The sequence below is a fragment of the Eurypyga helias genome, unplaced genomic scaffold, assembly GCF_000690775.1.
Source record: "Eurypyga helias isolate BGI_N326 unplaced genomic scaffold, ASM69077v1 scaffold989, whole genome shotgun sequence".
In the NCBI taxonomy this organism is placed as follows: domain Eukaryota; kingdom Metazoa; phylum Chordata; class Aves; order Eurypygiformes; family Eurypygidae; genus Eurypyga; species Eurypyga helias.
This window is the reverse complement of record NW_010271222.1, coordinates 19,962-36,337: the sequence shown is the minus strand read 5'-3', so window position 1 is coordinate 36,337 and position 16,376 is coordinate 19,962.

Genomic DNA, 16,376 nt, shown 5'->3' with positions numbered 1-16,376 from the left:
CATTTGAGCTGATATATAAGGAGAGTATTGCATAGCGTTGTATATGCAACCTGGAGCCAGCACTAATGAGAGCTTCATCTCTTCAGATTAAAAATCCCTTAAAACTTCTTTCCTGCTCCACAAAAGGTGATGTTGACTCAAGAAAATTTCTGTTAATTTCAAAATTCTTATATAAACTCCTGACCAAGACAACACTGAATTAGGAGGCTAAGTTTTAAAGGAGGATAAAGTTGTATTTTATTAAATACCACTTTCTACTATGCTTTGAGACCACAGAATACTGACAGGTCCAAGAAAGGGTAGGAATCAGGCAGAAGCAGTGAGGCTGAAACCTGGACATTTCCTTCAGGTTGTCCTCAGCTCTCTGAAACATGGGGCCAAAAGCACAGACACCAGAGTAAGGAAGACTAACTCTTTCAGCATGAATTTCTTTTTCAGATCACTTGTTTGCTCAACAAGTTTTGCAGCCTATAGTTACATCAGCAGAAGGCTACTTTCCCTCCCTCCTGTGCCCAACAAGCACCCCAGTTTCCTGCCACAGAAGGGGTACACTGGAGAAGTATTGGAGAAAAAACCTAAACCATAGGCAGAGGGAGTACTTCATGTACTAACACGTACGTACTGCCATTGAAAGATGGGTCATACACAATATTCAGTCTGTAGCATCTGTTCTTATTTATTACCATTGCTATTTACTATCATTGGAGTGACTGGAAAACACCAGAGTGTACAGTTCATGGAGACAATTCTGTTTGGTCAGGGTGTGCTCCCCAGAGCTGAGGCAAAGAGGTGCAGGGGTGACCATTTTGCAGGAGGAGCAGGCAAGGCTCTCAAATGGGTATAGTGCCAACGTCTCCCTGAATGAGCTCAGTGGGCACCATGAGAGAAATCAGGACTCTTCATGGGGGGTGGCCTTCACATAGCATTTATAAATCCATTTATAAAGCTACATCAACAGAGGAACATTCTGCTTGCTAGAGGTTACCAAAGGGCAATTCCCATTTTATTCTACTGTCCCCTTAGACCATGGAGGGAAATAAAAACATGTAGGGGAGGCATAGCTGAGGAGGAAGACTACACATTAGGAATCTGCTGGTGTAGATCCAAGAACAATCCCAAGGTCGGGTGGAGCTCTGCTCCCAAGGGTGGTCAAACCACTATCACAGCCCTGCTTTAGCCCTTTGCAAACAGCTGAGATCCTGGCCAAAAACCTGAACAAAATCCAAGACTAAATTCAAGCACCAGAGTGGAGCACAGTTACTACCATATCCAACATGTTATTCCAGTTACTTCATAAGTACAAGCCTTAAATAGAGCTTAACAGTAGCACTGTGCAAAATCTTTGCACTGTAACTTGACCAGGTGCAAGTCTCCATCCATGGCCAACATTCAGGCCGGGTTTGGCAAAGTTCCTTTTCTACACTGCAAATGTCAACTAATGCTCAGCTTAAATGCTTACACCAGCCCCTTTGCAGCTATCTGCTCTTTCCTGACAACCCCCCAGAGGTTAGGCGGCACCTCAGGTTCTAATAAATCAGCTGACCTTGTACATGTGACTAAGGAAAACGATATGCTGAAGCCTCTCTAGCAGGAAATACCCTATAATCAAGTCTTCAATCTGTACTGAGTTAACAGGCAGGACAGATTGTGAGAGTTCCTTCAGACCACATCATGCCAGCAAATCCTTACCCTTCCCCTTCCCTGTAATTCCAATAGAATCCTCCTCCTCCTTTGCATTGCCTCATTCGAATCTGATGAACAAAGGTTCAGCCTTTTCCCAAGGGCAAATGCTCCCATACTAGTTTCCATCAGTTATGAAACCCCTGCTGATGTCTAGCCTAGTTTTTTCCCCCCGCTTTGCTCAGTTTCAGACCATTGCTCCCCATCTTACTTTACAAAGAAAAGGTTTAGAGGAGACCAAAATAAATGGGCCTACAGATGGGGGCTTGGGGGAAACGCATTCCACCTGCAACTGTGCAGAGAGACAGAAAAAACCCAAAACCCTGGCCCCACTTACAATATGCTTCCACTTAGCAAATTTCAGAGGCTTATTAATTCGCTCCCTGGTGTGAAACACGTTGCTTGGAAGCGTTGCGTAGAGCCCTGCTCCAACTGGAAGGGTCAGGTGCGGACAGAGCAGGCTCAAGCACCTTCTGCTCCGACAGCAATCGCACATGACAAGAATAGACCCAAATGTGTACCAGGAAAGCTTACTCACTTTTACTGTAAGTAACCCGAGTCGTTTGTGACTCTTCCTGTAGCTGCAACGTGAAATGAATTTCAGACCAAAGAAGTTTGCTTTGACTACGCACAAGTGACTTCACAGCAAGGAGAAGAATGAGTGATGTGACTTTTTAGATTCACTGTGCATCTCAAGGGCTGCCCTGGCCTGGCCAGCTCACATCCACAGCAGCAAAGCAGTTGCCACAGCTGTACATTAGAGCATGGGCTTACCCGGCCATCGAAGGAAGAGGCATTCCCTGTTGTTACACAAGCTCAGGGCAGTGCATCAGGCTCCGGAGCTGCAGCAGCTGGGCCCTTTCTCAGGCACGTGTGTGCTCACATTTAACAGGTGAGGTAACAAGGAAGCACTGTCACACTCCTGTTGTGCAACATGCTGACATTGCTCCCACCCTGCACGACATGGTTTGCTGAAGTAGTTGCCCTACAGGGAGGCAAAGCTTCATCTTCCCCAGGACTACATATCTGGAAAAGGACCCTGTTTCAGAAAGGACACACATCCAATTTTCCCTGATGCTCTGCAGGTGCCCAGAATAGGGAAAATAGTAAGAGGCAAAGTGGGATGGGCCCTGTGTACACTTTACAGCCTTCCATTGAAGAATGCTATTTGGATTTGTATTGCACGTTTTTGTACCACAGAGATATCAAGAGGTTTTACAAGGGTATATAATATGTCCTGTGGAAGAAAGGGTGAGTGGCCATATCACACCATCAGCCAGTATTAGGACACAGTTTTGGATAGACAGAACCAGACACAAGGGAAGGAAAGGGAAACCAGTACCTCCCATGGCTTTCATCCCTTGCCTGCGATTAAGGCCTAGGTGCCACAGACCTGGGTGCTCTGCAGTAAAAATGAGATCTCTCTTCTCCTGGACAAAATGTAATGATAACTGATGACAGTTTTGCAAACAGTAGAGGAGGATCAGAGGCCACAAAAGACGAAGACTTTGGTTACACACAGCAGGTCCTCACCTCACGAGGCTTCCTCACTTCATTCCTTTCTTGAATCCGACAAACCCCAAATGCTGCTCACCTACAGACCAGGAGGATATTTAACCATTACCATATCCTTGGGATGCGCAAAGGAATTCAACAGCGAAGGCTGGTATTTTCCTTAATCAGTTAAGATAGCCTTATAACCAGAATCAGAGTTGATTCTCGAATTTAATGTGAGACTCATTGAAGTGCGGAAGCAAAGCCAGTGTTTTAGGGACTCTTAGAGGAAAATAAATCACATGCCTGGGCATGCAAGATATCTCTCAGATCCCTGCAGCAAGCAGAGAAGACAAACTCAGATCCCTCACGTGCAGTAAGTCAGAATTGTAGATTTAATATACCATCTTCCTCACTGTAAGTAGCACCAAAGTCCCCTTGTTGCCATCCACCAAACTGAAACACTTTGAAATAAATCAGTTTGGTATTTGCAAAACAATTCCCTTGTTTTCTGGGGAAGAGTAAAGGAGGGAGCTGCTGTTCCCAGTCGTATTTTGCCCAGCTCTCAACAGGACACAATTCACACATCAAGACAAAAGCACTGAGGTGGAGAAGAAAGTTTGTAAGTGTGTGACATGTTAGAATGAGATTCAACACGCTCATTTCACTTGTGACCTAAACTGCGAACACATTTGCCTTTGGGGGTGGGGTAATCAGCCCACAGTTGGGTACTGGTGCAGTTTTTATACTAATTGATTCGCAGCAGTGCCATATTTCAGCTCTTCCCAACATCCCACTACCCTGGAGCAAAAACCCTAGCTTATAATAAAGGGCTTTGAGAGTGCGAAAAACAAAAAAGTTAATTTTAATTTTTCAATGCCAGACAGACTCCTCGGGGAACCTTAACTCAACATGCATGAGCAATACTCACAACAGGAAAACACATTGCAAATAAAATGCAAAGCAGAACCAAATGGAAAAAGAGGAGGGAGAGAAGGAGCTGGAAAGATGGCATGTGTGTGTAAACACATACACATGCACACAGAGGGGCATCACTCGATGAAGCTGCTCAGTTTTTGCTCTGTAGACTGCAAAGCTACCTAGATGGAGGCCTCAGATCAGTCCAAGGTCGTTGTACACAGTGAAGGCAAAATCCTGCACCAAACAAAAGTGAACTCAATTACAAATTAAGTGAGGGTTCATGATGAGCTAGAACACATCTCAGAGCAACCTCATTCATAACAAGGAAAAGGCTGAGCAAGCGCAGGCTGCTAAGGACACTGGCTAGGATCCTGCTAACATTTCAGCACGTATACAAATCAGGAGTGACTCTGCCGGCTCCAGGTTTACTCCAGTATAGGTTCACAAAAGAGACGCCCCTTGCCCTCAGTGCAAAGAAACTCATCCTAAATTTTCGGTTCCCCCAATGAGCCTGACTAACATTGTTCTCCCAGGTCAGGGCTTGCAAAAAGTATTTTGTCTCTCTGCTTTCTCAGGAAAGCTGCTTTGCTCTTCATGTCACCATGTCTCAGTTTCCACCCACAGGGAAACCCCTCACGTGTGAAATACAGATATTTCCCAGCAAGTTGACCCCACCAGCCCCATGTTCAGTATTGATGCCCCCAGGCAGTCCAGAATTGTCCAAAACAGCAGCATAATTTGCACAGTTCCTTCCTGCTTTTCCACAATGGTGGGACTTCAGCCCTGCACTGCTTTTCTATTCGATGAGGAGGAGATTGCCTTTACGTTTCACTGACTATGTTAATCTGTACATGAGAAACGTTAGAGGAATCTTCAACAATGGGAAAGGTTCTTCTAAGTCATGGATCAGAAGCTCACACCATCATTCAACCATCAGTGCTGCCTCTCTGGCTCCCTGTGAGGTACAGTCCTCCCAGTATAGAGTGGAAGAAACAGCAAAGCAGGAAAGAAAGAGGTAACATATTAGAAACACCCACATGATTTAGGATTTCTGCTCATTTTTTTCTAGGCATGGCATTTAGAGCATACCATAAGTCACATATTCCTTTCACAATCTACCCTTCTCCAGGCCTGAGACCACCAAGTTACTTGGCTTGTGTCCCAGTGTTCACAGAAATGGTCTGTTGGGTGTGCAAGAGTCTGAGGCAATATAAGTGCTCTCGGAGAGATTGGTTGGAGGGAGAGGGGCGTTTAGCTCCCTTCCCCCAGCAGTTAGAGCACTGAGAGGTGATGCATCAAGTCAGGTTCAAATCTTTATGGGGGTTTAAACCTACATGTCTCACCTTACCCATTTAACGAAGATGTACAGCATTCTGGAAGGGATCTGGCTCCATCCACCTCACTAAACTTTTCAGTTCTGCATGAGAAATTCATCAGGGTAAAAGGGGAAAGGACTTTGTAGCTGAGAAACAATGCACTTTTTTGGGAAGGAGGGCAATTGCAGTCCAGCCCTCACTCAGGTTGCTGCTGACTGGAAGACACTCCCCCAAAACAGGGATCAAAACCTTCCCCCCTTGTACTACAACTCATTCCTATACGATGTGAGTTGCTCTCTCTGCTGTTCCTTCTGGACACAACACCAGTTACATTATCAGAGACCATTCTCCGTGTTGGAAACCCCTTCCTCACTGTATGTGTAAATGTGACTTTCACTGCATTTCTAGGGTTTATTACTACTACAGTGAGAGCAAACCCTACAGCATCACTCAGCCAAAGACTTTACCAGCAGGCTACACAGAGATCCTACAGATCCAACTGAATTAAGTCCTTGACTTGCAGCTCCCTCTCACCCAATTGCTCCAGCACTCCACAGACATTAGTGATTCACCTTGCATGACTATTTTTGCCTCCTCCAAACCTTATGCCTTTGAGTCTCTTCGCAGCTAAACACGTCCATCTAGGTTCTCTCCTCTTTCCCAAGTTTCATTTTACTACATACCTGAACAACTAATTCCATCAAACTCAACTTCCAAGTGAGGTCCCACGCACACACGCTCCCACTCCCCGAAAAGATTGCTTGGACACTTGTCCCCATTATTCAGGTTTCTTCCTGTCCACAGAGGAAAGAAGCCTTGACATAGCCCACTTCCAGGGAAAGGTCACTCACCCAAGCTCTTTCCTAGCTCTGGTAAAGCTCAGCGTTTAAAAAGAGAGTTGAGTGTGAAGTACGTCTTCCTTGTGGCATTTATGATGGAAATGTGGATACACAGTGCTAGACCATGAGAATTACAAACCAGAAATAATTTGGAGAAAGAAAACACAAGGAAACAACATTGTACACCTTTCAGTAATTTTGACTCTGAGAAGGATTATGAACTCTGCATGGAACAAAGACCTGATGCACCCCACAGCATACAGCCTCTGGCAGAATCAGACTGGAAAAGGGTAAAAATGGTTATGGGGAAGCAGAGAAAGCCCGCTGACAGGTTATGGAGACTGGCTTGTCTCAATATTCTCCTACTGCAAAACATAATAAAGGAGTTGCATTCTGTTTACAGCCTATATCTCAGTATGAGGAAATACTCAAAGAAATCAAAGAGCATAAGATTGGTCAAGATAGGAGTTTTTAACTATGCAAGGCCACTCTATGGAAAAACATGGCTACGGACATTAAAGGGCCAAACAAGGGTGTTGGGGTTTGAACCTAATATCTTGTGTAACAGCCAGTGTATAATACCTCTGTGTCAGATACTGTCTAGCTAGCTGGATGGGAACATGATGGGAGGAGGAGAACCTTCCCACCTCACCCTGTATGCCGTACGTGGGATTATAGGACTGAGGACTCAAAAGGGACTTGTCTGGTGCCAGGGTCACACATTGCTCAGAGCTTGATACTTTCAAGTTGCATTCAATAAAGTCACCCTTTTTTAAGAACTAACTCCAGTGCTCCAAGAGGAAAGCCAGAAAAGGTATTTGGGGCTTTTCAGCCAGGAGGTCAAGTGTATTTCTGATTGCAGGCTTGCACACACACACAAGCAGGAAATCCTGTCCTCTGCAGAGTCCTGCCACGCTTTTCCACAGGGAAGTGCTGGGATGATGCACATCGCCTTCCATAGGCCCACAGATCACCTCATATGCTACAGTCGTACTTCTAGCACTTCACCAGCACTAAGGAATCACAGGCTGAGAGCAGCACAACAGCCTAAACCCAGTGCTTACAACCACAGACACAGCCTCCCAAGGAATATCACAGGGGTATAACAAATAAAACAGAATACTTAAGTCCTTTACTTTAGCTTAACACCAGGCTGATATTAGCCACAGTTTAAACAGCTAGCCTGAAATAGATTGTTTCACACCCACCTTGCTTTGTAGCTTGGCACTTTCTGTTCACAGAAAGATGTCTCATAAACAGGCCTGAAGCAAAATCAAGAAGCATTTTCCCTTCTACTTTTCCCCAGCTTTTTTTCAATTCCTCAGAAATCACTGCAGCATTCTACCTTACAGGCCCATCCCCTGATCAGGGAGGAGTCAGGTTCCCTGAGCTTTGCAACCCAAGCTACCAGAGCAGACTTTTTTCACCTGAGACTTTTTCCTTTTTCTTTCCAACCCCCTGCCCATGCAAGTACAAATGTCTTACCTGAGGGAAGCAGAGAGTGCAGTAAAACCAGCAGCCCCCACCTCAGCATCTTGAACTGGAACCAGGAAAAGAAATGGCCACCCTAACCAGCACATCTGAGAAATACAGGGACTATGGCAGTGCTGCTAATTTAAGAAGTCATGGGTGCAGCTGATCTCAGTTACCCCACCCTGAGAGGGGCAACAGGTTAAAAAAAAGCCCCTAAGCAAGCAACTGTGCTGTATTCTGGGTGTTGGCTAGGGCTCAGGCTGAGGTAAACCACTGAACTTAGAAAAATAACAGTCTGTTTATGGCTTTTAACTTATGTTTTCTTTCCCCTACATATGAAATTTATCTCTACTGTTTCTGGGTCATCATTCTGCAGATCTGCCTTAGTCATCTGGCTAGTCTTCTGTTCACAGAAGAATAAATAAATGAATCACGCTCTTTGCAGGCATCGCTGTGAAATAACTCCCTCTCCCTTGACTTCCCTCTATTTCCCAAGTCGAGGAAGCCAAAGCCTACAGCAGCCGCAGCGCGCGTGCCTTGGTCGTGGACTGTCTCACCAGGCAGCTATGCAGGAAAGCAACTGGTGCACAGCTCTGCTGCTGCCGGTATACAGGGGGGCAGCTCGTGCTTGTGGGCTGCGTCAGCCCCGCTTCCTGGCCAGGGGTTGGACATGCCCCCACGGCACCGGGAGACAGTGGGTGAATCCATGCCTGTAAGACTAGCACAGTGCAGACACACACATCTCCTGCTTCTGGGGCTGGGATATCTCTGTATGTGCGTTTTCCTTATATCTTGAAAATTAAAGCAGGCAGGTAAGAAAAGGCAAAAAGATAAGCTTGAGATAAATAGAATTTAACACTCCAATTTTCTCCTACATGCGGGTCTGAAGAGCTTGAATCCATGCTCTGCACTGGGCTGTTCAGGTATGACTTTGGGAGTCATCCTACCCGGTGTAGGAGAGCAGTAGGGGGAAGGACACCTGTTACGGTCTGCCGTGATTTGCAGGGTGAGGGCCTTCGATGGTGCAGTGCCAACCGTGGCAGCCCTGACTTCTGGTCCCACAACATTTGTGACTCTAAGGTTGCATCTGGGGCTCTGGTGGGCAGCAGGCCCTCGGAGAACCTGCAAGGGGCACGGGTGTCAGGAGAAGGTTCAGAGAGATTTAAGCCTCAGTCTATTTCCAGAATTAATTAAACACTAATATTTGGTTGTAGGAAGGCTCCCATTTCCTATTTACCTCTCTCCTGGAGAAAAAAAAAAAAGGTTTTCCTTCTGAAAATCCAGAGGATTACCATTTGGCCTTTCAGAAACCCAATGAGAAGAACAAAAGGAATTTCCACCACCCTTTAACCAACTCAGCTCTTCAGTCAATAAGCAGAGCATTAACCAAGGCCATAGAAGACCTTGTTTTTCATCCTTTTTTGACCCTAAAATATTTGATCCCCTTGATATTTTTGAGGGAAGTGTCCTAGCACAAGGTTTCAGGTGATTTGCTGAACCTGTGTTTCCACAGCACCTTCAGGTTGTCTGGTGAGTTTAGACAAATCACCACAATTTCTGCCAGAGAACACCTGCAGCCTCCTGAGCAATCCGGTTCAGAGCTGCAGTTCATTGGGAGGGTTAAAGTTTGCTTGTCTTTAACCGCCTACTGTTTATAGCAGGAAGACCTGAGAGTACTCCCAGGATCCTACAAGCAATTGCTCTTGCCAGTTTGTAACTACTGTGATGCATTAAGATGGGACTTTCCACCCATCTGGGGAACACTATACTTTGGTCTAATTTCCCAGGGCATGTTCTTGCTGAGATCAGCTCCCCCTCCAAGCTGCCCCATGTTGAAAGCTCTTGACAGAGAGCTCTGCCAAAGTGACCCTTTTTTTTTTTTTCTTTCCTTTCACTGATTTTTTTTTTCTTTTTCTACACCTTAAGTCATCATCATTAAAAATTTTATTTTGCTAGTTACTGTGATGTTCAGTGTGAACTTTCTGTGAATAAATCAGTTCAGATTATTTCTTTATATTAGCACAGCATAGAGAGCAGTGCATTTACCTGGCACCTTGATACTTAGTACTATCTTCATTCCCTATCAAGCAACGTCATGGAATTTTAATTAATACTCAGTATAATTCTAGCAAGTTTAAAAAAAGCATAACTGAAAGCTCATGAATCTTTATGTATAACAAACATGCCTAATAGCCTAAAGTAAGCGGTCATCTGCCTGTTCAAGTGATCAAAAGGCATGAAAGGCAGCTAGCCATAACAAATCCAGTCTTGCTTATCAGCTCCTCTTCCTGTTCCCAGCAATATACACAAATGGATCTGTAACTTTACTGTATGATTCATTGTACCAGTGTCAGAAGACCAGAACACTAATGCTCCTGCAAGGCTCCCAGGACTGCAGCTGGTGTCCTGCCAGCACCAACCTCCATCCCACGTGGAGGTCTGCATCCTCTCAAAGCTGCTTCTGTGTCATTGGCACTCATGGGTCCTGTGCATTGACCTCATGTCTGTTAGTAAGCAAACACTTCTGGATCAGACATGGCAGAGAGTTTTAGGAGAACTTCTAATCAATGAAAGCTTTTGGAGAATCTGTGTGTGGATAGTAGGATAGGTCTGAGCATGGGTAGGACAGACGTGCTCTCAGAAATGGGGTCAGGTGACCCCCAGACTGGTTTGGGATGGTTAGAAAGTTGAGGTGTGAAGTCGCAGTCCAGCTAAATTATTTGAAAGACATAGTTTCAGGAGAGACCTAGGGTCCCTGTAATTTCTGAGGGTCTCTTGTGCCTGTGGAGAAGATCTTAGATAGGTGATGTTTCAGCTGCTATTTTTTCCCTCCAGTTAGAGGCTGAGAGTCAGGGAATGATGTTTCAGAGGAAACGGTTGACATTTTTTTCAGAAGTGATTTCTGTAGATAAATCATGGCAGGAGAGGAAGAAACAGCTAACAAATGTTTTGTGATCCATATAAAAAATATGGAAAAGAATCTGGACCGGACCGCAGCAGGCCATCCAACCAAAGGATGAAGCAACCATATCATTTTGGCATGTATTCTTGAAGACTTTGCTGAATGGGATCCTCACTTTCCCCAGCAACCTGTAGCAGGGCTGAATTGTCCTTAGTGTTACAAAATGTTTTACCTAAGTCTAAACCAAGCCTTCCCTTGTTGCCTTTCACAGTCTCTGTCTCTTGCTTGGCCCTCTTGGTAGGGGTGCCCTCGCTCTCTCCAGTTCCCATCAAGTCACACACAACAGTTGCAGGGCTGGATCTTTTACTACAGACCTCCAGGTTGTCTTGAGAGCCCTGGGAAGCTTTTTGAGCTGCTTGGAATACATGTTCTACCAAGACTTTTGAATGAAACACCTACAGCTGACTAGAAAAGGGGGATGGGTCTCAATGACTTGCCCATCTCCTCCCAGCACCATAGAATCACAGAATCATAGAATGGTTTGGGTTGGAAGGGACCTTAAAGATCATCTAGTTCCAACCCCCCTGCCATGGGCAGGGACACCTTCCACTAGACCAGGTTGCTCAAAGCCACATCCGGCCTGGCCTTGAAGACATCCAGGGATGGGGCATCCACAGCTTCTCTGGGCAACCTGTGCCAGTGCTTCACCACCCTCTCTGTGAAGAATTTCTTCCTGACATCTAATCTAAACCTCCCTGATTTCAATTTATACCCATTACCCCTTGTCCTGTCACTACAGGCTCTTGTAAAAAGTCCTCTCCCAGCACCCTTGTAGGCCCCCTTCAGATACTGGAAAGCTGCAATGAGGTCTCCTCGGAGCCTCCTCTTCTCCAGGCTGAACAAGCCCAATTCTTGCAGCCTTTTGTCATAGGAGAGTGCATATTTTGGCACTGAGTGGCTGGAGTTAAGACACCATTTCAGCTTCATGTCAGCTGAGCACTTGAGAAAGCTATGTTCCCAAAGAACAGAAACTGACACGTCAGATCAGATCAGGTCATCAAGAAAAAAAATAAGAGAACAAGTACGGATCAGATCAGGTCATCAAGAAAAAAGAGAACAAGTACAGGAAAATCTGTCCATTGGAGAAACTTTATTCTAAATATCCATCAAGTACTGGGCTGGGTCATGCCTTGAAATAGTGAAAGAGTTATCCTGCAAGATGGTTGATGAATATGGGAGGGAAAAATATCAGTTTGGATTAGCCAAAAAAAAAAAAAAAATCTTTCCAGTAAAGGAAAAAATTTTAATCAGATGACTTGTCAGCCTTCTGTAAATTAAAATGAAAGGACATTTTTAAGGACATTTTCCTTAAGGGAAAATTGTTTCAAAATACAACAAAAGGTGTTGTGTTTAGAAAATCTAAACCATTGCAACTGTGCACAGCTAGCTCTGTTTGCTTTAGCTTAAGGCAGCCTGGATTTGTAGGGCACATGCTCCAACACCTACCTCAGCTGTCCATCCTTTCTCACCCCTTTTTCTTCATTTCTTCAGCCTATCTGCATATGGTTTCCAAGCATTTTGCTGCTTCTGCATGTGGCTGGCACTCTGGACATGGTTTGTGGAGGATGTCCTAGAGAGAAGGACTCCAAAGACATTGGACAAAATGTAGATAGAGCCTTTCCCCCAGCTCAGGAGCTTCACAGTTCATCCTACCTTTGCTGCCAGCACCTGCATGCACCCTAGATAAACCTCATACATACCAAATGTAAAAAGTTGTATTAGGACATTTAACTTGTTCTTCACAAACTGACTCTTGTCTTATTTAAATTCAACTTGGGAGGGGGATGTTCCTCTTTTCTGATGAAGTCCTTTAGTCCTGCAACAAGGTCAGCACTGATTCACATACCACAGTCACTTTTACAGAGGCAAGGAGGCTTTAACAGTCTAGGCAACTCTCACTGGTTTTGGTGGTTCCTCATTACTGCAAGATGGATGAATCTCCCAGTCTTGAATGCATTTACCCTCACATCATTAATCAGAGTCAAAGCAGTGACTCCACTTTATGGGCTGGGAACTGAACCCGAGAGATAATAGAGACTGGCACAACCTGGGAAAACAAATGGCTCCCCACATTTCTGCCAGGCTTCCCCAGCCCCTGCTGTCATGACCACAGCTAAACATTCACATGAGCATCATATCATGCTGAGGTCCTGCCCACACAGTCCAGCAGCCCGAGATCGGTGTGGGACCAGAGCAGCAATGCTCATTGCCTGTTACGTAGGAAATGATGGGAGGGCAAGAAAAAAGAAGGACGACTTTTTTTTTGGGTGACAACATCTGACTGCTTTTTCAGTGAAGTATTAACCAAGAAACTCCTGCTTGGATACACCTTTCTATTTGTTTATTTGTTTTGTTTGTTTTTTTTTTAATTGTCATTATTTACTTGAAGCACATACCTGCAGGTGGTCAGTGAGTTTTCAGTGCTGACTTGTAGCTGGCATAGCAACAAAACATACACACTCATATGTCCACGCTGTGGGTGGAAGATGTAACACGGACTACTGTTGGGTTGCCTCATCCCTCCTATACTAGCACCTTGATTTTCACCGCAGCTAGCTTTGCTCTGTGTAAATACTGACATTTTCCATGTTGGAGAGCTGCTTCCATGGGGTTATTGTTGTTATTTAACAACATTAATATCCAAGGAACATTGTAACATTTATTCCATGAGGAAAACTATGCTTTGTAGCAGAACATCAAGTCTGGCAGAGCAGCAGTTTTCATGGCAAGGCCATGCCTTTTGCTAATCCCAGGAAAACCTACCCAATTTGGTCAGTTTATAAGTCTTTACAAAATTACACTTCACAAATGTGCTGTTGAAATGCCTTTAGACTCCTTGGCAGCTGAGTTCCCCTACGGTTTCTCCATGTTGCTCAGGCATTTGAACAGCCAGTCCTTGGGACTGCAGCCTGTGCAGTCCTCACCACCTTCAGATTTGCCCTTTTTCAAGAAATCATTTTTGTACCCTTGAAAATTTCTTTAATCTTCTGATTTTTGTGCATATGTAATAAAGTACATGCAGGCTATCTCAGAGCAACAGTCTGAACTGATTTAAAATTATTAGAGGACCTTGGCAGTAGATGCTAGAGGAGTATGAAGTGTCTATATTGCATCTATTTGGTTGTAACGAACCTTTGCCAGAACCATAATTCAATTTATGCATACAGATCAACTTTTTAATACCTTCCAGGAATAATTACTGTCATCACTTTATGTTTCAGTGGGTGCATTCAAAGAAAACATGTTGCAATTGGATTGAAAAGGTTGAATCCTGTTTTGAAAAGGCTCATTTAAGGTTAATGGGTTTTGGCACTTTCAGAATAAAAGTAATTTTAAAAGTTGTGATGTAGCAGCTTACCAAATATATTTTTGTAAAATATGAAGACTGCTATGAACCATTCCTTCATGTTCTTGCAGAATTTAACCTATTGAAGTGTGATTTCATTTAGTAGCTTTCAATGATACATACATACAAATATGTATATATAGGAAAACATAAAGTCCACAGCTCTGTATGTTCCAAATGACTTTTGTGATCTTACCTAGGACTATTGTTTGAAACTTTTAAGTATTGCTTCTTGAGTTTCATTTAGAAGCACATTCCGGTGCAGTTGCAAGAAACTGCTGGAGCTGCACACGAAGATGTGTGCATTAACAACCCTGTAGGCAGGTATGAGCAATACATTGCAATCCCATAGCGTTCTTCACAGTTGCAAGAAGTGCAGTCCCATGCTTTTCTCATTATTTTAACTACTGGATGTCAAAATATTAAATAAGCACCCCTTAATAAATCAAAATCAGGAATTTCTGTAATAACTACTTTCTTGATGGTCAAGGAGTGCTGCCAAAATCAATAAACTCGTCTGTGGTAAAATTTGTCAGCACTGCTATGAACCATAGAAACATATTACCAGTTGCTTTCTATAGATGCATTTTTTAATTGTCAGCTTAAAATTGACCTTTCAGTTGGTCATCAAATTAATGTTTGTTTTCACAGACAGACACCTGACTGAGATGGCAGGCACGCCCAGACTCCACAAGCCTAGATATGATGACAGGAAGGAGTCCCCTTTGCAGAGCAGTCATCCACCAAGTCGGTGTAACTTACCCCCGAAGCTTCTGGTTGTGTCCACATACCCACCTTCTCCAAGGTGGGCGCACATCTGGAGTGAGCATTAGTGCAAACCAAGCCCTGACTGTGTCTGCTCTCAGGTTCTGAAAAACACTATGGCTTCTGTACGACACCTTCCGCCTCCCTTGCCTGCCACCTTTGCAGCCTGTGGAGACTCACCTCCCTAGACTTTGAGGCTTGGGTTGCCCATGCAGTGCCCGAGCCTCAGTGAGCACTGACATCAGGCCAGCGCTCCCCGCCCTTCCCAACCTCCAGCATGTTCCCTGGCACCTCGGCTCATGCGTGTTGGCAAAGAAAGTGCCAAAGCCCACCTTCACATTCGTACCACACACGAAAGCGGGAGCGCAGAGAGACCGGATGATTTGGCCAAACACCACCCAACATACTGCACTGCAGCAGTGACACGATTCTGCTGTAGGTTTGTACGGGGATGCTCCTGCGCACGCCTCGTGGACCAAGCACAGCAGAGACCTCGCCTTCCCAGGGCATCTAGGAGGGGCTACCACAGCTTACTGGTGATGCCGGTAATTCGTCAGAGCTATGCAATAGACACACCTCTTTTCCCACCACTGTGTGTGACTGTATAAGACTCCAGATGACAGCGGATCTGCTGCTACATCTAGGCAAGGCCTTCTAAGGGTTACTCATGGTTTAATTCACGGAGTAACTACAGATATAATAGCTCACTGTGCCTCCAGTTACACCAGTTTGTAAAGTTCCTCCTGTCAGCCTTAACATGACTATTTCACTTCATGTAATTTCTGAGGGAGAGACCTTTGGAATAGAAGTCGCTGATAACATCTTTGAGTGCAATAATAAGAACAATTTAATTAATTTGATTTTTTACCAATCAGCACTCAGCAATAGACCGTGTTATTCTGACTCCAGCTGAGCAATCAATGAAGCAGTTTTATTCCAGTGGATTTTGAGTTTTTCTCCATCAGCTGGACTGACATTCAAACTGCTCTTCAGGAGCACAAGTTGCAACAGAGGATATTTTTTCCAGTAAAAAAAAAAGGAATCAGAATAACTTTTCCAATTACTGCAAGAACAGCTACCATTAAAGATTTTGCTTTGGAGTGGGAAATAGCTTGCGGTTTTGTAAAGCAGACATTTTTTGTGGCACACGGTCAGCACCACGTCCTCTTCTAAGAAGGCAGCCGGTTTTAGTCCTTGGCGCTGGCAGGGCAGTGACAGCCCCTGGAGGGAGAGTGGCTGCGGCCACCCCCCTGTTCCCCTGCTGCTTCAGCGCGCCTCTGCGAATGAGTCCTCACATACTTGTTTTTCAGAGAACAGCAACGGGCTTGTTTCACAACAGCTTTTGCTATATTTTACTTATGTTTCTTTCTCTTGCTCCCTTCAAGGAAGAAAACACATGAATTGCGCCTTTGTTCAGAGTTGCAGTCTACACACAGCTTAACCCTCACTGCCCCAGAGACATGCATTGCCTCGGCTTCCAGATGCAACGCCCATCAGGGAAAGGGCACACTTTATCACCCACATAGTCAAGGGAAACATGGAATCCCGCCTATATATGACAACATACACCTTTGTTGTTT